Source organism: Muscardinus avellanarius (assembly GCF_963383645.1).
Source record: "Muscardinus avellanarius genome assembly, chromosome: 4".
Classification (NCBI taxonomy): domain Eukaryota; kingdom Metazoa; phylum Chordata; class Mammalia; order Rodentia; family Gliridae; genus Muscardinus; species Muscardinus avellanarius.
In genome coordinates, this window is record NC_137789.1 from 85,489,796 (window position 1) to 85,513,688 (window position 23,893).

Below are 23,893 nucleotides of genomic sequence, written 5' to 3' on the forward strand. Positions count from 1 at the left end.
CTCTAAAAACTAAAGTGATTGAAGAACACCTAATTTGCCATGATTCTCAAAAAAGAAAATTTGACATGAAGGTAAAACATGATTTTAATGGAATACATGCCTGGACATTCATGAATCATGTCTGTAGTCATTTCCACACACACACTGACAACCCTGGGACATCATCAGAATGTCTCAGCTTATGCCTGAGTCACTATCCACTAGCCCAATAGAGTTAGAAACATTATACACACACACACACACACACACACACACACACACACACACATTTCCTGTAAGAGGGCAGAAGAATGGGGGATATGGAAAATTTTAGGGAAATAGCAAATGAGTTTTTGGTGACCTAGTGGGCTTTGAGAAACATAGAGTAGTCAAGGGCACAGTTCCCTGGCTTGTAAAACACAGAAGTGTGCAAATGATTCTCATTGCATTATAGAATGGGACCCGAAGAGAAGACAATAATGTGTAACAAATGTGTCCAGGTGTGTGACAGATGTCACACTTCCTGCAGTATAAGGTGGAGTTCATTGAAACTTAGGGAAGGGAGCAGAGATAGTTGTTTTCTTCAGACAGACAGACAGACAGACAGACAGACAGACAGACACGCAGACAGCTGAATAAAACCCCTTTTAGCCACTACTGCTCTCTGAAGTCCATGGATTGAAAAACAACACACTCAAATGCTGTATTTTGGGGAACAATTTTGGACCCTCTAATGGGGAACGTCCACCATTCAGTGCTGACCTCGCACGTGTCTCCAAGCACTGGCGCACGGTAAGCACTTACTGGATGTTTGATGAGCAAATGGAAGATACTTCTGTATGTCCCTCAACACAACTTGTTTATCACAGCACAATAGGCAAGAGCCAAATTATAAAACCAACTCTGGTGTCTGTCGAAGAATGGTTAAAGAAAACTTGGCAGGGTGCTGCCGCCGGTCTGCCTGCCAAGGCCTGAGGAGGCAGCTCTGAGGGGCTGACGCAGGCTGGGGCTGTCAGGGCGCCCGGGGCTCACCAGCGTCCTGCAGGGGGCGCCGCCGGCCCGGGCCGGCAGGCGGTGGGTGCGAGCAACTACCCTGCCCGCGGCCCGTGGGCCTGTGACGCACCCGCCGCCCGCCAGCCCGCAGCTCGCCCTGCCCAGGGCGGCCAGCGATGGTTACCGGGTCCTCAGACCATCACTCCCTTCTGCTTCCCTGAAGCTGATCTCTGGTCCAGCAAGCTTTCGTCACCAGGTTGACTGGATTTCTATAATTGGCCTGATGAATCCTTTGATGAAATGGACAGTACACTTGCTGTTCAGCAGTATATTCAACAGACTATAAGGGCAGATTGCTCCAATATTGACAAAATTCTTGAACCACCTGAAGGCCAAGATGGGGGTGTATGGAAGTATGACAATTTAAGACAATTCTGCCTTGAACTAAATGGACTCGCTGTCAGACTTTACAGTGAATGCCATCCAGATATTTGTACTCAAACAACAGCCACCGAACAGTGGATTTTTCTTTGTGCAGCTCATAAAACCCCAAAAGAATGTCCTGCTATAGACTACACAAGACACACACTTGATGGTGCTGCATGTCTTCTGAATAGCATGTCTTCTGAATAAATATTTTCCCAGCAGGGTCAGCATAAAAGAGTAATCTGTAGCAAAATTAGGATCAGTATGCCATAGGATTTACAGAATATTTTCGCATGCTTATGAAAGGCTCCATTTAGAAGAAAAAATCATAAGCCCCTAGCAGCCAGCTAATAGTTAAAAAGAAAAGTATATTTTACTGCAGCTTACAGCTTAGGAATGTAAAATATGTGATAAGCCCACCCCATCTTATCTATACTGTCTGGGTCAGAGCGCCTTGACCCGGGAGCTTACTGACTACACCTGGTATTTTATCTAACACTTGACTACAGAATGTACTTTTCAAATGATTCTGTAATTTTCTGTAAATGCATGCAATCTAGCCCAAACCCCCCTAACTAGTGGTCTTTTCCCTATATATACCCCCAGTTTCAGTGGCTCGAGGCCGAACTCCTATATGAGTCGGCCCCAGTGCACTGGCTTCTTAATAAACTTTTACCTTTTGTTTTTGCATCAAGAAAAATAAAGTCTCTCGTGGTACTTGACGTCGCTTATCCCGAGGTTGATTGAGGGTCTCCCCTCGGCGGGGGTCTTACATTTGGTGCATTGGCCGGGAAAGAGCGACCACCCAAGTTCCACGAGACACCCCTTGGAGGTAGGATTTTTACCTGTCTCTGTTTATCTTGTTTGTCTCCTGTTGCCGGCTGTGTTAATTTCTGTAATTTTTGATTTTTATACTTTCAGTTTCTGTTATAGTGGTGAGCAGCTGCCTTCTGGTATTTGCAGTCGTCTGCACCAGCGGTGCTTGCTGGCGCAGAACTCCTTGTCCGATCGATTGTGGGTTCGAGTCCCATACGCAAGGAGGGTTACGACAGACGTGTCCGTGATAACCGACTGCCACCCTGGGAGACGTCCCAGGAAGTCTGGGGACCTCCGAGGACGCTCGGAAATGTCCCATCTGGGTCTGAAGATCGTGGGTTAGAGTCCCACTCTCAGCCATCTGGGTGCCAAGCGATTGTGGGTTCTAGTCCCACATGAAGGGTGCCGTCTAGGGTTTGGAAGGGCCACTTGCCAGAGGTGGTCAATTGTGTCTGGTCTTAGGAGTCTCTCGGAGAGAGGAGGGGCTCCATTTTGTGTGCTAATTGTGTTTCTTTGACTGGTTTTGGGAGTTTTTTGGTGAGAGGTGAGGCTTTATTCTGAGTTTGGTTAAGGGCCAATTGTGTCTCTTTGTCTGGTTTGTTTAAGTGATATTTTTTGTGTGTTTAATCTTGACTGTTATGGCCATTGTGTTTTTTTTATTAAAATGTGTGTACCAGCTAGGTTGTAAATAATTCTTTTCAGCCTAGTAATAGTATTATTAATAAGAATAATTAATAGTTTGTTAGATAACTGTTGTATAAACAGCTTTACTTTAGTAGATTACAAAACTTTAGTGTAAAAAAGTTGGTGTGCGTGTGGATTTGTTTGGTTTGTTTTCTCTTTTTTGTGTTTAATTTTGGCAATGAGGCAAGGAACCCCAGCTGTCCTTAGGGGAAGGTAAATATGATGTTCTGTGTTCTGTTTGAGATGGCATGTTTTTTGGTATGGTAAAAGTTTTATGATACTGTTTTGTCTTCTATGGTGCTTATAATGTTTTGCTTAAAGTGATAGTGTTGAAATAGTTACCCCATGGTAATAGAATGTGATGTTTGTTATTAGTTGTATGGTGGTTATAATATGCTGTTAAAAAAAAAAGTAATGATGTGGGTCAGAAAAAGCTTCTGGCCTCTGTTATGCATCAGATTGCATAGAAAAAGATTTTTCAGTACTGTGCATTTATTTTGTATGTTTTTTTTATTAATTTATTTTTTAAATTAGTGCATTGTAGTCATATATCAATCACATTGGAGTACAAGACTTGAGAGGATATACAAGCACACATCATCCAATTAGCCCTCCTCCAGCCCCCGTCCCATTCCCTCCCTCTCCCTCCATCCCACACTTCTTTGGTGATTTACTTTGATACATTTGTTTATGTACCTCCTGCGTTTTAAAGAGGCTCCGTCCTCCAGTATTACATACCCTCTGATTGGTCACATTAGTTGCTTCACTATAGGGCCCTTTCTATAGCTCAACCTCTTCCTGTTGCCCTTTTCCTCCTAGTTATTGCTGATTAAGAGAAGCGTCTGCTTTATATTTTCTGCGATATTTCTCTGTGCATGCTGTGTTGCAAGTACCAATCCCACTCTTGATGGTCCCAGTAGTGGCCTGGCTACTCAGTGGACTGATCCAGACCTCGCTGGCTCAAGCAGCGGCCTTGCCTCATGGGAGGACCCAGTTCTGGTCTTGCTGGCCCCTGAACCGGTCAAACCCCTAAGTTGGCTTTGGTCCTGACCTTGGAGGCCGCAGGAGTGAACTTGCCTCACGCCAGGCTCCGATGCTGGTCATTGGCCCCTGCACCGGTCTAACCCCTTGGCAGGATTCCAATCCTGGCCTCAGAGGCCCCAACACTGGTAATGCCTCACGGCAGGCTCCGATGCCGGCCTCACTGGCCCCAGCACCGGCCTAACCCCTTGACAGGCTCTTATCCTGGCCTCAGAGGCCCCAGTACCGGCCTTGCCTGAAGGCAGGCTCCGATGCCGGCCTCACTGGCCCCAGCACTGGCCTAACCCCTCGGCAGGCTCCGATCCCGGCCTCGGAGGCCCCAGCACTGGTCATGCTCAAGGCAGGCTCCAATGCCGGCCTCGCTGGACCCAGCACCGTCCTAACCCCTTGACAGGCTCTTATCCTGGCCTCAGAGGCCCCAGTACCGGCCTTGCCTGAAGGCAGGCTCCGATGCTGGCCTCACTGGCCCCAGCACCGGCCTAACCCCTCGGCAGGCTCCGATCCTGGCCTCGGAGGCCCCAGCACTGGTCATGCTCAAGGCAGGCTCCGATGCCGGCCTCGCTGGCCCCAGCACCGGCCTAACCCCTCGGCATGCTCCAATCCTGGCCTCGGAGGCCCCAGCACTGGTCATGCCTCACGGCAGGCTCCGATGCCGGCCTCGTTGGCCCCAGCACCGGCCTAACCCCTCGGCAAGCTCTTATCCCGGCCTCGGAGGCCCCAGCACTGGTCATGCCTCAAGGCAGGCTCCGATGCCGGCCTCGCTGGCCCCAGCATTGGTCTAACCCCTCTGCAGGTTCCAATCCCGGTCACGGAGGCCTCAGTAGTGGCCTTGCCTCACAGCAAGCTCCGATGTCGGCCACTGGCCCCGGCGCCCGCCTAACCCCTCAGCAGGTTCCGATCACTGTCTCTGTGGTTATTATTTCAAAGGTTCCAGTTGTAATGTATCAGATCTCTGCCTCCCCCGAATATTGGCCACTGGCATTGCCACTGCCTCCACCGTTTCAAATCCTTCCCAGGCTCTTTTTCCACTCTGAATGTTGTCCAGTGTTCCTAAGCATGCGTGATGGTAGCATTCGACATTTGGTGTAATTTCTCCAAAAAAATAAAGTTGGTAAGATCCGGTTTCTGCTTCTCCTGAATACAAGTCTCCACCACCATCGCGAAGAACTCTTTCAACACCGCATTTCTCCTTGGTCTCCGCTAAACTCTCTCCTTATATGTGATGTCTGAGATTCTTAACAATATAGAGAAATAGCAGTCCTCTTTCACGGCGAATTTTTCCATAAGTTCCAGTGCATTTCGATAAGTTTTGTCTGCATTCCAGTGTCCTGGCATCCATAACGGCTTTCTTACCACCTCTCCGATATTTTTCTTTATCTTTTTCTGTTCTGGGCCCGGTTTCTCCAGGGGTCTGGTGTGCTACTCGCAGTTCGGCCGGGACCCAGAGTCCCGCGATCCGGGCCCCAGCTGGCGTGCCCTGTGCTCGACCCCCGCCCAGAACCCAGCTTCTTACTGGGCCTGGTTTCTCCAGGGGTCTGGCGTGCTATGCGCAGTTCGGCCTGGGGCCCAGAGTCCCGGACCCGGGCCCCATCTGGCGTGCCCAGCCCGCGACCCCCGCCCAGAACCCAGCGTCTTACTGGGTCCGGTTTCTCCAGGGGTCTGGCGTGCTACGCACAGTTCGGCCGGGGCCCAGAGTCCCGCGACCCGGGCCCCATCTGGCGTGCCCCGCCCGCGACCCCCGCCCAGAACCCAGCGTCTTACTGGGCCTGGTTTCTCCAGGGGTCTGGCGTGCTACGCGCAGTTCGGCCCGGGGCCCAGGGTCCCGCGACCCGGGCCCCGGCTTTTGTGCGCCGCACGTGACCCCTGCCCAGAACCCAGCGTCTTACTGGGCCTGGTTTCTCCAGTGGTCTGGCGTGCTACTCGCAGTTCTGCCTGGGGCCCAGAGTCCCGCGACCCGGGCCCCATCTGGCTTGCCCAGCCCTCGACCCCCGCCCAGAACCCAGCGTCTTACTGGGCCTGGTTTCTCCAGGGGTCTGGCGTGCTATGCGCAGTTTGGCCTGGGGCCCAGAGTCCCGCGACCCGGGCCCCATCTGGCGTGCCCAGCCCGCGACCCCCGCCCAGAACCCAGCGTCTTACTGGGTCTGGTTTCTCCAGGGGTCTGGCGTGCTACGCGCAGTTCGGCCGGGGCCCAGAGTCCCGCGACCCGGGCCCCATCTGGCGTGCCCAGCCCGCGACCCCCGCCCAGAACCCAGCATCTTCCATTTTGTATGTTTAATTTGCTTTTTAATCAGACCTTGGACGGTGAGCTGGAGGGAGGCTGAGCAAACTGCCCTGGGGGCGGCCGCTGGAAGATTTCTTCCAGCCCCAGAGAGAAGTTGTCAGCATCCCACTCCTCACTCGTCCAATGAAAAAGGGGGGAAGAACGGGTCGAAGTGAGTCCATCAGCCTTTCTCACTAGTAGAATTGAAAGAAATGAAAAAGAACTTGGGAAGTTATACTACTGACCCTGACCATTACATCAAGGCATTCAAGTTACTCAGTTCGTTGTATGATCTTACTTAGAGAGATGTTAGATTACTTCTTGAACAAACTAACTTCTATAGAAAGGGAGAGGATATATAAAGAGGCTAGAGCACTGGGAAATGAATATTTTGTGGCTTCCACAAACGGGGAATTGGATGATAGATGGAATATTCCTATAGGGGAAACAGGCAGTGCCACTCGTAGACCCCAGCTCCTTGCTAGAAAGAAACAACTTGCAAAATGCAAAAGTTCTTGAGCCTAGCCATTATAAAGTCAGTGCATTCCAGGTGCAGCTTCAGCAGCCTGGGATCCGCAGGGTCTTAGTGCTGCCAGATTAGTTTCCAATTGGTTTTGCCTGCAAGCCTGGAGAGAAAAGTTCACATGCAGTTCTTTCATGAGGATTAAATATAAGGCTATAACACCTACTCAAAAGAATAGATGCTAACGTTATTAGTTAATTCTTTACTCAGTAGAAGGGAAGGCCATCCTCAGACAGACTAATACTTCAGGCTGCCAATTTGGTTTGACAGAGACTTAAAAAGGGAAAGATAGATAAACAAAAGCCACTTAAGGCTTCTGGCTGCTCACAAAAGCCTAGGCTCAAGTCTATTTAAGGTGGAAAAGCAAGCGGAACTCTGGAGGAAATGCTCTCAACCAGGAAGCCATACAGGCCCTCTGAGGCCTGGCTCACAGTGCAAAGGGGAACCATTAAATGGCTGAGCACCCCCAGTTCCAGAGGGAATTGGGGTCCTCAGACCTATGTTCCCAGTGAGTCCTCCCAATTACCACCACCTGAGTTAAAAGAGCCTTAGGCGATCACACAGTGAAATCTCAGAGGCCAGATCGGAGGCAGTGTCCTTCTTTCCCGGCCCAAGGTCCAAAAGCTTAGCCAGGGTGGGGAGTCTTTCCAGGCCAGCCCTGAGCCATCTGTTTATTCAGCCTGCAAAAATGTTTAAAATGACCTTCCTTTCTACGTTCTTAGCCACACCAGAAAATTCAGCTCCTCTGATAACAAAATTTTTTTCTTTTGCTGGTTGCACTAAAGTTATTACTCAAAGATATTTTTACCTCAACTAGTCTTAGGTAAAATGGTTACTTCAAAAAATTGTCCAATTAGACTCCTGTGAGAGGTGATTAAATAAAGCTATTTTCTTTAAAAAAAAATCAATGTTTTAAAACACTAGGGATGTTTTTTATGATGTCGTGAATTTCTATGGTAATTTACAACAGTTTTTAAGGTGTGTGGTCAAATAAAATATACAGTGTTTTTAATATTGCTCCTTTTGCAAAATTAAGGTTTTAAGATGCTATTGATATTTATCTAATGTCTTAATTTTCCATGTAATCTATAGTTCAATTAAGTTAAAAAATGCTAAATGCAATGCTTTAAGATGCTCTTAACTTCATGAGGTTTAAAATAACACTTAAGTCTTTTAAATGGTTTTTTGTTTGCTGGTATGTGAACAGCATTAAATGGTATGCTCCTTTTTGGGTTTGTTGATAGATAACAACAAAAGGATAGACATAGAAAGTCTATAGATGTATTTCTTTATATGTTGATAAATACAGAAAAGAAGGTTTTGTGAAACTAAGAAAGCATATTGTAAGGTTTGTCCTAAGGTTGTCCCTAAGGGAAACAAGAACCAGATAAAAGGTTAAAGGGTTAAAGCAAGATATAAAGCATGGATGGAATTTGTTTGGTTGTAAGTTTTATCCCAAGATTGTCCCAAATAGGAAAAGTAAGAAACAGGATGAAACAAGAAGGTTAAAGCACGTTGCAAAAGGTGTGTGATAAGTTGCAAAACAGTGTTTGTGATATATTTGCATATGTGATAAAGATAGATTATTTAAAAAGGAGTAGGTTTCTAATAAGCCTACCACTTGTGTATTCCCAAAGAAGACATTGGGGAAAAATAATTCTTTAAAACTGGCTTCAAAGTTATTTATCAGAGAGCAATTATGGAAATCACTTTGCTTTTCTTTCCTTGTCATGTTGCTTTGTGGCCCTGTCTGCTAACTATTTTGTGAATGTTATCTCCTACATCAGATGGTGTTACAGACAAAACCTGACAGACATCTATCAAAGCCATTTGGACTGCCATAGAGACATACTCACCCATCTGACTCCCTCACCACCCACCTGCATGCCTGTACCTAAAGTCAGGCCCCCCAACTTTGTCCCTGTTCAGCTCAAAGCAGTTTATGACTGAGTCAGCGTCCTTATTCCTTTGCTAAGGGGTACAGGTTTGTGATAAAAATAAGAAAAATTTAATAAAAATTGGGCTCATGATTGTTAGCAAAAATTGGGCTCATGATTGTTAGCAAAAATTATAAAAATCAAAATATATTTTCTGTGTTTACCTTTGTCCTGATAGGTGTCAGAAAATGAATAGACAGAGAGGAAAAATGCACTAATATTGGAAAGAGGCATCAAAATGTATTAATGTGGCAATATTAAAAATATAGTCAGAGCCTAGGTGCTGTGGATACCAATACAAATAACACAGGGTAAATGCCCACTTTGGAATTTGAAACATGTACTGTTCACATGTGTCCTTAAAAAGTTTTGGGCCATTTTTTACCTGTCTGCTAAAATTGTTTATGAAAATTTCAAGATACAAAAATATATAGTTCTACAAAATATAAAGGCTTTGAATTAAAATTCCTTTGTATAATTGGTAATTAATATTGGATTAATACAGCTTGCTTTTTATAACAATTTATATGATAATTTTTCTAAATACAGGTATTTGTGTTTTAACACTTGGTGTTAACTAAATTAAGAGTTAGCTTTGGCTGACCAAGGTCAATGTTGATTATAACTACTCTAGCCTAATGGCTCAGAGACAAAGAAAAATATTTTATTATTTGGCCTACATGTGAAGACTTATTCTTGCTACTGACTCAATCCTCAGCAGCTTTTTGTTCTTAAAGAAAAACTTTGTTAAATGTTGCTAAAAGAGTAAAACAAACAATAATAAAAAGATATCTTGGTTCATGTGGCTTAAATTGTTAAAGGTTTAAGGTTGTTACTGAAAGATTAACATACTTTGATTTCTTCAGGCTGAGACAACTACCATCATATTGTCTTCCTGGTAATAAATATTTAAATCATAATGTCATAATGTCATTCTAAAAATTTGTTTTGTTAAGATAATGAGTTAATCCACTGGCTGGTTATTAAAAGAAATAAGTTAATAAAAAAAGATGAGTAAACAAATTGTATCTATACCAGTAACCATAGTGTACTTATATCCCAAAACTAAATGTGTTGTATATCTAGAATCATCTAAATGTGCTAAGAAGATTTTAAAAATCAAAAGTTAAAGGTTAAAGATATATGAGTTTTATATTTATATGTAAACTAACCAATAAGATTTTTGTCTTTTGATTCAGAGATTTAGCCTTAAAACCTGGGTTAAAAATCTGTTTATCCTGATTAAGTAAGTGTTTCATTATTGATAATAACATATTTATTTTCATTGTTAATGTTGTCATTTAAAGGATAGAGCTATCTAATTTTTATCAATACTGTTAGCTCACATAGACTTATAGTTACCAGTGTAGCCCAATATAAAATTAGGTCAATGGACTACTAGAATGAGGCCAATGTAAATTTAAAATCTGGCTATTATGTTTGATCTAACAAAAATGAGATGCATATCCTACTGTGTCTCTGGGATGAAGGCTCCCATTAATCAGCTTTTAAGTTTGACCTTTGGAGTGTCTCAACAACAGAAATAGGGTAAACAAAGTTAAGCATCAGAATGGACAAATGCAGACACAGAGACAAGCCCATTTAACAGCCCTGCATTGGGTAATAAGTCTTTGCACCCTCAGAGATACCAAAGGCTTCTTATACAGAGAGGGAAGGAGCTAAAGGCCTTATACCTGCCAGCATGGCAAAGGTGCCTGGGTGTTGTGTTAAAGACTGGCCAAAGAGTCTGTCGGCACCTGGGGGAAAAAGCATGTTGTCCTCACTTCTGAAGGGAAGTTAGGTCGGCTGTGCTCTCAAAGGCTGAAAACTAAGGATGCCCAAGGCTCGGCAAGGCCCCTCTGATCAGCCCTCTGACCAGCTGGAGGAAGTCTGGGTAGTTCTTGAGGTGACAGGCAAAATATTGAATTTCTTTAGATACCGTGCTTAATCCTCTGCTCACTCTGTCTCTCCTAGAGTTTTATTCAGTAGAAACTTATTTTGTATCTGGGGTTGACAACACTCCAAGGCCAAAGAAATATAATGTCTTGAGTCTATAAAAGATAATTTAGCCTAGATTTATATGCTCGCTGGCCAGATCCTGCTGATTTGCCTCTAACCCTAACATGAAGTAAGTAACCAAAAAGAATAGCCTCATGAGTAAAAAAAACTCAGTGATCAGGTTATATTATTCAAGGTTGTTCAAAACATTGCTATTCTAGCCAGTTCTGATTAAAATGTGAGCATCTAGAAAACTAACTCTTTGGTATACAGGCTACTGTAAAACTTAGATTGGTGATGTTACAGCATATTGTTTAAACCCTTAAGATACAGAGTCTGACTGAGAAATGCCAGCCTTGTGCCTAGGTCCTTACAGGCTCTCCAAACGGTGAGAGAGCAAACCCACTACCTGGTGTGAGGCAGATCAACCCAACACCCCAGTTGCACAGCCAGGTGACCTGGTCTGAGTAGCACCCTGGCCACACTGAAGATAAAAGAAAAACGCCACTGAATTCACCGCTCTTGAGTCAAGCAATAACTGGAGCAGATAACGAGGACATTTGAACCATAGACAGAACTGTTGATGGGATTGAACTTTGAAAGCACTTTTTCCACGTGCGAAAAGCACAGACCAAAGAAATGGAACTTAGATGACATCTTACCAACTCATTGAAGCTGCACCTCATTAGAAAGTCCTGTGATGGCAACAATGACCGCTTATCTACACCTTCTCCTACTAGGAAAAAAGCTGTTTTTATGCCAACCATTCTGGGGTATTTCAAAAATCTATGGCAAGATTTAGAAAGCGGCTAAAAGATAAATAATGGGAACGAGACCTGCAAAAAGGATGGTTTAAAGGATAGTTCAATAAGGTCTCCTTGGATGATTGCATTAGTATCTGCTTTTATGGGGCCACTTTTATTATTACTGCTTTTGCTTACCATAGGACCTTGTATAATAAATAGATTAATTGCCTTTGTTAAAAAACGAGTTAATACTGTTCAGGTTTTAATGCTACACCAGCAGTACCAAAGAGTTAAACCCAAAGTCCTTGAATATGTAGACTCAGAGACTTAGTTCTATGATTAGAACTATTTCCTAAAAGGAGTGGGGAATGAAAGGCTCCATTTAGAAGAAAAAATCATAAGCCCCTAGCAGCCAGCTAATAGTTAAAAAGAAAAGTATATTTTACTGCAGCTTACAGCTTAGGAATGTAAAATATGTGATAAGCCCACCCCATTTTATCTATACTGTCTGGGTCAGAGCGCCTTGACCCGGGAGCTGACTACACCTGGTATTTTATCTAACACTTGACTACAGAATGTACTTTTCAAATGATTCTGTAATTTTCTGTAAACGCATCCAATCTAGCCCAAACCCCCCTAACTAGTGGTCTTTTCTTTATAAATACCCACAGTTTCAGTGGCTCGAGGCCGAACTCCTATAAGAGTCGGCTCCAGTGCACTGGCTCCTTAATAAACTTTTACCTTTTGTTTTTGCATCAAGAAAAATAAAGTCTCTCGTGGTACTTGACATCGCTTATCCCGAGGTTGATTGAGGGTCTCCCCTCGGCGGGGGTCTTACACTTATTTTCATCACCAACAGATATTTGGTGGATATGAAAAGGAAACATTTTTATGTCATCAGTTTACTAAATTTGTGATGAAATATAATTTGATGTCCAAGGATAACCTGATTGTACCAATTTTAGAAGAAGTTCAGAATTCAGTTTCTGGGGAAAGTGAAGCATGAAGGAAATCATACAGAAAAATGTACTGATCACATAATTATCATTAATTACAAGTACTGTATATATCATTTTAGACACATCAATCATATATCCATATTATAGCTTCTTTGTTGAGTATAGGTTTTTGTATGCTGTGTGTTGCCTTTTAAGATGGGAGATACTTTTTAAGTTATTCATGAGCTGTATATTCACCGGTGTGGCACAAATGGTTTTAAAATAAGATTAGCATTATCTGTTTGAACCACCTGAACCAAAATTAAAATTGAGGACTGTGTACAAGGTGTGCAAAGTGGAGTATTTTTTCCCATGTGTCAATGCTTTCCCAAATGTGGACCACATCAGTATTCATGGTCATCATTCATTCCAGATGTCATTTTCAATAAAAGAATTTATAGTTTGGTTAAAAAAAAAGAAAATATGGCATATATGCACAATGGTGTCTTGACCATAAAGAACAAAATTATGTCATTTGAATAAAAATGGATGGATCTAGAGAACATATGCTAAGTGAGATCAGCCAGACTCAGAAAGTCGAGGGTCATATATTTTTTCTCATATAGAAGCTAGAAAGAAAATATGAAACAAAAGGGACTTTAGATAAATGAAGAGAGACAGTAACAGAAGAGGACTGAGGGAGGGAGGTGAGGAGTGGGTAAAGGAGGACTGAAGAAGGAAACAGTTCAGATAACTCAATGCACATACCAAACTTCAGCCCAGTGGAACAGGGAGGTGGTCTAGGAGAAAAAGGGGTTGAGAGGGAGGATCAATGAAGGAATTACTTCCACTACATTATGTATATATGTGAAAATACCAGGAGGAGAGGAGGAGTGTGGAGAAAGCCAGGGGAAAGGCTACCGAGTGCTGTGTGCACATATGTCACCATCACTATGAACTACATTTTGATGTGAGTCTGTAAGTCTAATGGAAGTTTTAAAAAAAGATTAAAACTTTTATTTTTTAAGCTAACTCTGGCATTTCCTCTGAATAGACTTTGCATTTTCCCTGCCATAGCAAAGACTTGAAAACAGCCAATGCAATTACAGCTGTGTTCCAAGCCAAGAAATAGTTTCCCCATCTGAATTGCCTGCTTATTAGCAAAGACAGATTGAGAATTCCAGAGCCCCTCCAGCAAGAAATTAAACTGCGGGCAGACAGTGCAGTAAAAAGGGATTTTGTTTTCTGTTGGTCCTTTGGCCCTGTGTGCTGGAAGGCTAGTGTGCTGGGCTGGATCTTGGTCATTTAATTTATATCAGGCCTCTAATACCCCTCAAAACTCTGGAATGAATGATGACCATGAATACTGATGTGGTCCATATTTGGGAAAGCATTGACACATGGGAAAACATACTCCACTTTGCACACCTTGTACACAGTCCTCAATTTTATTTTTGGTTCTGAGTGTTGTTACTAGTGCACATGCATTTTGACTGATGAGGCACTTTGGAAGCAATACTTTATATGATTCTAAGCAGGACCTGGGATATTTTAAGTGGATTGTACCTGTACTCACCTGAGAACACATTCTCTGAGAGACAAAGGTGATAAAATGGAAGAGAAAGAGAAGGAGATGCATATTGGTCACCAGTGCAGTTTATCTTGAATTTAAAAATCAAGTTTGCTCGATGTGAGATAGTTCTCAAAATAAAAATTATTTTTGTGGTACTGGGGATGGAACCCAGGGGCAATCTACCTCTGAGCTACACCCTTAGCCCTATTTTTTATTCTTTACTTTGAGACAGAGTCTCACTGAGTTGCAAAAGGCCTCACTAAATAGCTGAGGCTGTCTTTGAACCATGATCCTCCTGTCATAGCCTCCTAAATGCTGGGATTACAAACCTGCACCAACACTCCTGGCTCTCATTTATTTTTGTAGCTATATTCAACACATATTTATCACCCTCAACATTTCTGAAAAGGCACAGCCATTAATTATTTAGACCACGGATTGTCCCTCGGTTTTTTTTTTTTCCTTTGAGCATATAATAGATTTCCTCAAATCACCATAAATCCCAGGGGTCTGACAAGAAAAAAAAAGCATTTATATTAGGATATTTGAGGTAAATCAGTGCTCAGTTAACATGAAAAGGAGCAGTAGATTTAGAGGAAGAACCTGGTTATGGATTTGATGAGGTGAGGCTGTGCACTTGGAGTTCCTGACACTGCAGTCCCTTCCTGGAGGTCCCAATCCAATGCCTACTTTCATACAGAGCTTTAGAAAATGATTCAAATAGTTCCTGAAATCCCATCAATGTGTCACTGGAGAAGAGCCAACCCATGGAGGACTCAGAGGAGTTCCCTCCCAGTGGGGGATAGAAGGGAGCACAACTCAGGACCAGTGGGAGCCTTGGCTTATGAAATGAAAAATAAATTTAATTCAGTCCAGAAATTTAATTAGGCAAGCAGGAAATACACATTCAAGGAAGAATGTGATCCATCTTCAGAGTGAGAGACACATTTGGGGGTTCATGGCTCTTCTTTTATTTTATTTTTTTATAGTACTGGGGATTGAACCAGGAGCACTCTATCTCCAAGATACATCCCCAGCCTGGTTTTGCTTATTTGGAAACCGGATCTCACAAGGTTGATGAGAGTCTTACTTTTTGCTGAGGTTGTTCTTGAACCTGTGATTCTTCTGTCTCTACCTCCCAAATAATTGGATTATAGGTGTGTGCCATCACACCTGGCTGCAGATCTTCTTTTATAGTAGATTTTCCTGGGAAGTGGGTAGGAGGAGGTATGTGATGATATAAGTCTGGCAGTAACAAGATGATTTAGGGTGTTTCTTCATCTTCTGAGTCCTAAGTGAGTTCTTTCATTGTCTTAGCAGTAGGTGCCTCTTTTGTTGAGACTAGTTATGGACTGGCTAACAGTGTCCAAGGAGATTACTCTTTTGTGTGACCTCTGTCTTCTGACCAACAGTTATCTCTCCAGATATCAACTTATTCCTAGGTTGGATAATTAACAGTTCAAGGTATTTGGCAAGCCAGTGGATTTCCAGTATGGTGCACCTCCAATATCTTTTATGTGATCTTTGTTTTCTGACCTCTTTGAGAAGAGTTAACAGTTCTCAGGGGAATCAGTAAAGACTTGTTAATTCCTCTGACACTGGATTAAAAGTCCTGTAAGGGTACTGGGATATTTTGCCAAGTCTTGCTCTTTCTACATGTATTATTTCTACATATTTTTTTCCTGTATTATCTCAGGAGGAGCTCTTGTGAACAGATCTCTAAGGAAGTCTTTCAGAATGGGTCAGAAGTCAGACAGCATGAAGCTCAGTGCCGGGAAAAGTACTTTTTGTTCTGGAGATGACACAGGCCTTAGGGATGCTTGGCTTCTTCTTTATGAAGGTCTCATGGCAGCTGTGCTTCACTTCTGGAATGTTCTGTTTTGGAGCAGTTGAGAGATCACCTCTCCAAATGCCTATCTCATGAAAGAATTTGTACTCTGGTGAGGTACATCACAGTGCCTCAAATACTCGAAGCAAAGGATTCTAAGTTGTAGTGGTCTTTCATTATCTGTGGGGGAATTGGTCCTAAAAAATACCAAAATTGATGGGTTCTCAAGTTCTATATAAAATGGCATAGTAGCCGGCAAAGATTTTCTCTGAATTTTACTCAGCCTTGAAAAAGAAAATTATGTAATTTGCAGAAAAATGGATAGAACTAGAGGATATTATGCTAAGTGAGATCAGCCAGTCTCAGAAAGTCAAGGATCATTATGTTTTCTTTCATATGTGGAAGCTCTGAGAAAATAGGTAACAAAGGAGTTGAGAAGAATGAGGAAAAAGACTGGTAGAATAGTGGAAGGGGTTTTGAGACCAAGAGGATATAAAAAAGATTTAAGGAAGAAAACAGTTCATATAATGCTATGTCCACATATGAAGGTATCACTACCAATTTCACTAACATGTACTGGGAGAGAGGGAGGAGGGTAGGATCCAAGGGAAATACCCCAAGTGCTGTGTGCATGTATGTTTGTTTCACTTTGAATATCACTATGTGAGATATAATTACATGTGGTATATAATTACACAAGATAAAATTACTTTGTGGTATATAACGACAATGCACCAATAAAATATAAAAATGGCATAATATTTGGATACAATCTACCCACCTGCCACTATATACTTTTAAACATACCTAGATTACTTATAATAGGGAGAACAATGTAAATGCTATAAAATAGCTATTATACTATTGTATAGGGAATGCTGATAGAAAATAGAAGTCCATACATGCTCAATACAGACACAATAATAGTAGACCTGACTACATAGCAATGGAAGGAGACCCAAGGTGGGCAATTCCCAAACAGGAAGTGCTGGAGCCAAACAAAACATCTATGAGGTGGCAGGGCCATACCTGAACATCTCTTCATTCTTGTGGGTTCAACATTGTGCCCAAGGCCTGGTTTTTCTGGTTCTGGTTCTGGTTCACACATTCTTCTCTGTGTGTTTTCAATGGAATGAAACTAGAAATCAACTATAAAAAGACCTGGAGAAACCACATAAACATTTGGAGACTGAACATCACATTGCCGAATGAAGAATGGGCCATTGAAGAATTAAAATGTGAATTAAAAATTGCTAGAAACAAACAAAACAGAGGTACAACATATCAAAACCTCTGGGACACCTTGAAGGGAGTATGAAGAGAAAAATTATAGTACTGAATGCCCACAAAAGAATAACAAAAAATCGCCAAATACATAACCTAATGACACACCTCAAAGTCCTTGAAAAACAGGAACAGTTTAACCCCATAGCAGAAATCAATGCAGTAGAGAATAGAAAAATCAGAAAATCAACAAAAACAAAATCTGGTTTATCATATAAATTAACAAGATAGATGAACATGCAGCCAAATTAGCAAAGAAGAGAGAATCAATCCACATCATAAGGTTAGGAGATAAAAACAAAAAATATTACCACCAACAGTTTAAAAGTCCAGAGAACTATCAAAAACTACTTTGAAAATCTGTACTACAACAAAATGGAAAACTTGACAGAGACTGACAAATATCTAGATAAATATGACCTTCCTAAACTGAGTCAAGGAGATATAGCAATATGCAAATAGCAACATACAAATAGCAAAGAGATTAAAGCAGCAATAAAGAGCCTACCATCAAATACATTCTATGAAGCCAACATCACATTAATACCAAAACTAAATAAAGGCATCTCAAGGAAAGAAAACTGCAGGTCTATATCATTGATGAATTTAGACACAAACTGCTAAACAAATCCTAGCAAAATGCATTAAAAATGCATTAAGAAAATTGTATAACATGACCAAGTAGAATTCGGCCTGGGGATTCAAGACTGGTTCAACACATGAAAATCAACCCATGTAATTCATCATATAAACAGAACCAAAAACAAAAATTACATGATCCTTTCAATAGATGCTGAAAAAGCATTTGACAAAACCCAACATCTCTTTATGCTAAAAGCACTGCAGAGAATCAGAATAGAAGGAACATACCTCAGCATCACAATGGACATATACAGTAAGACCATTTTTGACATCATATTATATTGGGAAAAAAACTGTGAGAATACCTGCTTCAAACAGAAACAAGACAAGGATGTCTATTATCACCACTTCTCTTCAATATCTTACTTGAATCTCTAGCCAGAAAAATAAGGCAAAAAATAAAATCAAAGAAGTACAAATAGGAAAAGAACTAAAACTTTAACTATTTGCAAATGACATACTATACTTAGAAGACTGAACAAAGTCAACCAGAAGGCTTATAGAATTGATAAAAAAATTCAGCAAAGTATCTGGATACAAAACCAATCTTAAAAAATTGCAAGCTTTTCTGTATACCAACCATAAATTCACTAAAAAAGAAATCCAGAAAACACTTTCTTGCAGATATCCCATAAAAATAAAATACTATAAACATACACTGGAAAAAAGCCTGTTCAACAAATGCTATTGGCAAAACTGGTTATCCATATGCAGAAGAATGGAAATAAACCTCACTTTTTCACCCTGTACAAGAATCAATCCAAGATGGTTCAAAGACTTGGAAATTAGACCAGAGACCTTGAGGCTCCTTGAAGAAGGCATAGGTCCAATAGTGCAACACATAGGCAACAAAACCTATGTCTACAACAAGGCAACATTTCTCAACAAGACCTCAAAGGCACAAGATACTAAAAGGTGAATCAGTACAAGGAATTGTATTAAACTGAAGAGCTTCTGTACAGCAAAGAAAACTATCAAGAACCTCACCCAAGAACCAATAGAATGGGAGAAGATTTTTGCCAACTATTCCTCTCATAAAGGACTAATATATAAGATATACAGATAACTCAATAAACTCAGCACTAAGAAAACAAATATCCCAATCAAAAATGGGCAAGTGAACTAAGTAAACACTTCACAAAAGAAGATATTCAAATGACCAATAAATGCATAAAAATGCTCAACATCATCAGCAATCAGAGAGATGTAAATCAAAACTATCCTGAGATTTTACCTATCTCCAACTAGAATGGCAATCATTCAAAACACAAACAACAAATGCTGGTGAGGATGTGGAGAAGTGGAAACTCAAATACACTGTTGGTGGGATTACAAATGTGTACAACCATTTTGGAAAACATTATAGAGGATCCTCAGAAGAATGGGGGAAAATTTACCATTTGATCCAGCAATACCACTTCTAGGTATCTACACAAAAGAAAGGAAACAAAACTACCAAGCTAATGCATGTGTATCTATGTTCATAGCTGCACAATTCACCATTGCCAAACTATGGAAACAGCCAAGATGTCCTTCAACAGATGAATGGATTACAAAACTAAGGGATATTTACACAATGGAATTTTACTCAACCATAAAGAAAAACACAGTTACATCATTTACAGGGGAATGGATGGAACTAGAGAACATTATGCTAAGTGAGATGAATCAGCCACAAAAACATAGAAATTGGATGCTCTCCCTAATATGCAGAAGCTAGGGAGAAAATGGGCCATAAATACTAGATGAATACTAAACTCTAGCCGGGCATAGTGGTGCATGCTTGTAATCCCAGCATTTGAGAAGCTGAGACTGGAGGATCATGGTTCGTGGACAGCCTCAGTTACTTAGTGAGGTCCTCTGCAACTTAGTGAGACTCAGTTTCAAAATAAAGAATAAAAAATTGGGCATGGGGGTAGCTCGGAGGTCAAATGCCTCTGGGTTCCATCCCCAGACCCACACACACACACAAAAAATACTAAACTCTAGATGAAAAAGGAGAAACTACAAATGAGCAAATAAGGTGACATGAGGGGGTTAAAAGGGGGAAGAGAGAAATTTTCTAATGTACATAATGTAGATTCACAAATGTATTAAAGTTAATCACTAAGCCAAGCATGGGTAGGAGGAAGGAGTGAAGGAATGGGGTGGAATTGGCTAAGGGGTGAGTAATGTGTGTATGTATGCCTCTACCATCTTGTACTTCATTAAGATGTATTATCATGTATGCACCAATAAAAACATTAAAAATCTTCAGACAAAATAAATACAATAAAATTATTTGAGATAAGAATGATTTCCAAATCAGACATCACTCAAAACTGGAAGATGTTCAAAGAGCTTGCTCCAGTGACTTGAGCAGGGGCTTTTGTATACTCAATAGGGAAGCAAAGTAGAGAAGCCACCTGGTTGGATATAGCTGGTGCTTGTTTTATTTAGGCAAAGAGTTATGGGAGGCCCCTAGTTATGTAACAAACCAGATGTTTGGCTGTGATTGACTGAGATGTTGCAGGAAAATTAGGATCCTGAATTCAAGAGACAGAGTTTGGAATTGGAAGTAGGTTTCTTTATTTTCTAAGGAAGGCTCAGAAAGCAAATTTTTGGGACTGAGCACTGACCACTGATTATTCAAACTTTTATACATCTGGTCACCTATTGTGGGGAGTGGAGGGATACACATAAGATGTACATTTTCTAGTATAAACATGATGACATAAACAGACCAAGCAATTAATATATTAATCATTATGCTTTTTAAATCACTGCTTTGTTTATATTTGAGAAAGTCTGTTCTGAGTCAAACTCTGAGATGTCTAGGGTCATTCTACCTTGTTTATGTCTGTGATATTTTATCTTTTGAACTACCTGCTTGCTCATATCTGTGAAGACATTTTATTCTTTTTATTTTCCCTTAAGCTAAAAATGGTTTTAAGGACAAAGCTGGGATACAATCTTATAGGCAAAGGTGGTTTTCTTTTTTTCTGTTTTTTAAGTCAGTTACAGACAAAATGCTTCCAACTTAAGTTTCACTTAAGTGTCCGTTTGCTATATAAGACCTCTGTTTAACACACAACCTCGGGTCAGTAGTGTCCTTCATATTTTTTTTTAATCAGCTCTATATTCTCTAAGGAAATCCTTGAATTTTATATTCTTACAAGTCACCTTGCAGTTGTGGATAATTATAAATGCTAACACTGTTTTGAACAGAAACATTTATATAGTATTTCACAGGTCACACACTCTCTACCCTTTGACTGTAATAGTAACTTACATCTCTGGTCTCCAGCTAATGTTTCTGAATTTTCAGCACTTTATTGTCCATTTCCATATTAATGGTAAGTGCTTATATTTAAATACATTAGCTTTCCTGCCTAACCACCAAAACTGTTAATGCCATGGCCTTAGGCTGGTATCCATCAATGAAGAACTGGTAAGGTATGATGGGCAACCTTGAAAATAGTGCATTAATTGATTACGTGCTCTTAATCCATCATTTAGGATGTCAGGAATTTACTGAAATGTATTGTTTGAATATTACTGGCAATTCAAAAGATATAAGTAGTACAATATTTGATATGCAAAAAACTAGGCAATATTCACCAATCAAAAGAAATTTTTGAATATGATTTTTCTTGGATAGTGTGGCTCCTGCCCTTTCAAACTTTGGTACTTGTTTTCCTTCTCATTCTACTCTTTGTACATGCATAATTACATGACTATGTCACAAATTTGAAAGACCACTAACTGCTGTTAACAAGATTCTTTTCTTGCAGACCAAAGGCCAATACATTTTTCACCCAAATGCACAGAATCGCTAAGACCTTCACAATGCCTGCAACACAGTTTTCAATCCTAGGACTACCTTTGTCCCATTGTCATGCAGAAAGTATTCAGAACAAATTCTCATGCCATTTTCTGATATAAATATTATAAAACCTCTGAAATATAGGCACTGTGAGGTCTGACTGTGAGGCCTGGCCAGAGGAGATCAAGAACACTAGGACTTCAGGAATGTGGAAAAATGCCTCTAACCATTTTTCTATCCCCATCCCCATAAATTTACTGTCTTGGCCTACTTTTAAACCCACTAGGCAGAGAAATACACAATTTCCTTGTTTTTTATTTCTCCTACAGTTTCATAAAACCCCCTAGTCTATAAGGAAGGAAACTTCTGACTCTCATGGACTCTCTCAGTCAATCTCACTTTATATCTTCACTGGGTTTTTTTCCCTTCTTAATCTGGGATTTCTCTTGTGATTTTATAATTTCTCCCTAACTTCCATGTATGAGAGAAAACATATGGCCCTTTCACTTTCTGTAACTGGCTGATCTCACTTAGCATAATGTTCTCCAGTTCCATCTATTTTTCTGCAAATTACATAATTTGTTTTTCCTTATATCTGAGTAAAATTCCACTGTGTGTACATCCCACAGTCTCATAATACATTCAAGAGTAAACTTTCTGTAACAGCAAATGTGACTGGGCCTCTTTTATGCTTGTTTCTGGCCTCTGAGATGCTCACCTTGGCCCACCTCTCACTGTCATCCCAGAAGTTTCTTCAGAAAATAGCTCTCCCTATGCCACTGTGGAACAGCTTTGGGGAAGATTTGCCTGGCACAAAGGTCTGGACCTGGACAGCTGAGTTCTCTTTGCTTTGCTTGGCAATATTAAACACTTGTTCTTATCTTACATCCACAGCTGGTAGTGTGAGATGACCCAGGGCCACAGGGAAGCTAGCAGGCAGGGGGTGAAAAACATGATAAATATTCTACTAAAAGGGTACCACACTCTGTTGTGTGATGTTTTGTTTCTTAAGTATCTCACCTCAGTAACCAGCTGGTAAGTAAAAACATACTCCGTTTTCAATAGTTGGTGACTAAACCAACATTTCTTGGATTTAGGGAAGATTCAAGTGTAAATTCATCTAATATTCTGCACACAATGTATCCAAAATATTTTAAATTATAGAGATAGTACATTTAAAATTTTATTAATATTATTAAGCAGAATTTGCAAAACACACACGAAATGCTGTGTATATGTATGTTCCTATTATTCTGAATCTCATTATGATGTATAATTATGATATACAAATAAAAATATATAAAAGGATTGTATTTACTAAAGTATGATTTGCATATGTAATATAATAATCATGCAATAATTTCAATTTAGAAATAATGTCTTTTTTAATTTTGGGGGGCATTGTAGTCATATATATTAATGCAATACAAAATGGTAGAGGCATACATGCACACATCACTCAATTAGCCCTTACTCAATTCCCACCCTATGCTCTTGCTCTGCCCTCCTTCCCATGTTTAGCTTAATTGATTAATTTTGATATGCTTGTTAATGTATACCATGTACATTAGAAAATTTTCCTTCCTCCCCAACCCCTCAGTTAGGTTGCCTTATTTGTTCATCTTTGTCTAGAGTTCCTGCTATGACCCACTTTCTCCCTTGCTTCCACATAATAGGAAGAGCATCTAATTTCTTTCTTTTTGTGACTAAGTAATCTCACTTAGCATACTTTTTCCCAGTTTCTTAAATTACCCTGAAAATGACATAATTTTGTTCTCCTTTATGGCTGAGTAAAAATCCCATTGTGTAGAAATCCCATACTTTTATAATCCACTCATCTATTGATGGACATTTTGGCTGGTTCCATGATAAGTTTGGCAATGATGAGTCGTGCAGCTTTGACCTTAGATACTCATGCATTAGTGTTGTAGCTTGATTTTCATTCTTTTGGGTAGATACTCAGAGTTGTATTTCTGGATCAGATGGTAAGTTCATATTCATTCTTCTGAGGATCTTCCATACTGTTTTCCAAAGTGGTTGTACTAATTTTCAATCCTGCCAACAAAGTATTAGAGTTTCTACTTCTCCACATTCAAACAATTACAATTTCTTTCTGCCTTAGAAGTCCTTCTTTTATTTTCAGCACTGATTCCCACTTACTGTAATCCTGAAAGCCAAAAGGTGAGTAACTGATGATCCACTCACAACCAGTGTTTTTAATAGAGGCCACTTGGTCTGGGAATCTGCTGAGAGATGAGGTGAAGCAGTGACAGCTTCAAATGCTTCCTGACCGCACAGTTGCAGAGACCTGCCTTCATTGTGACCAATCACAGATGTTTCTTCAACCTCACCAATCACAAAGAGGAGAGCCACCTGCTGGATTCAGGGTTAAGGATGTAAGTCGTGGTACTTTACCCAGC

At 40.8% G+C, this 23,893-nt stretch overlaps 1 pseudogene across 1 annotated transcript; it reads left to right on the top strand.

The window, feature by feature from the left end:
- The first annotated feature begins 1,242 nt into the window (after positions 1 to 1,242).
- LOC308262616 (MOB-like protein phocein) lies at positions 1,243 to 12,409 on the top strand (annotated as a pseudogene). The gene is made up of 2 exons: positions 1,243 to 1,704; positions 12,244 to 12,409. The product of its transcript is annotated as an MOB-like protein phocein (transcript).
- Positions 12,410 to 23,893: the final 11,484 nt, after the last annotated feature.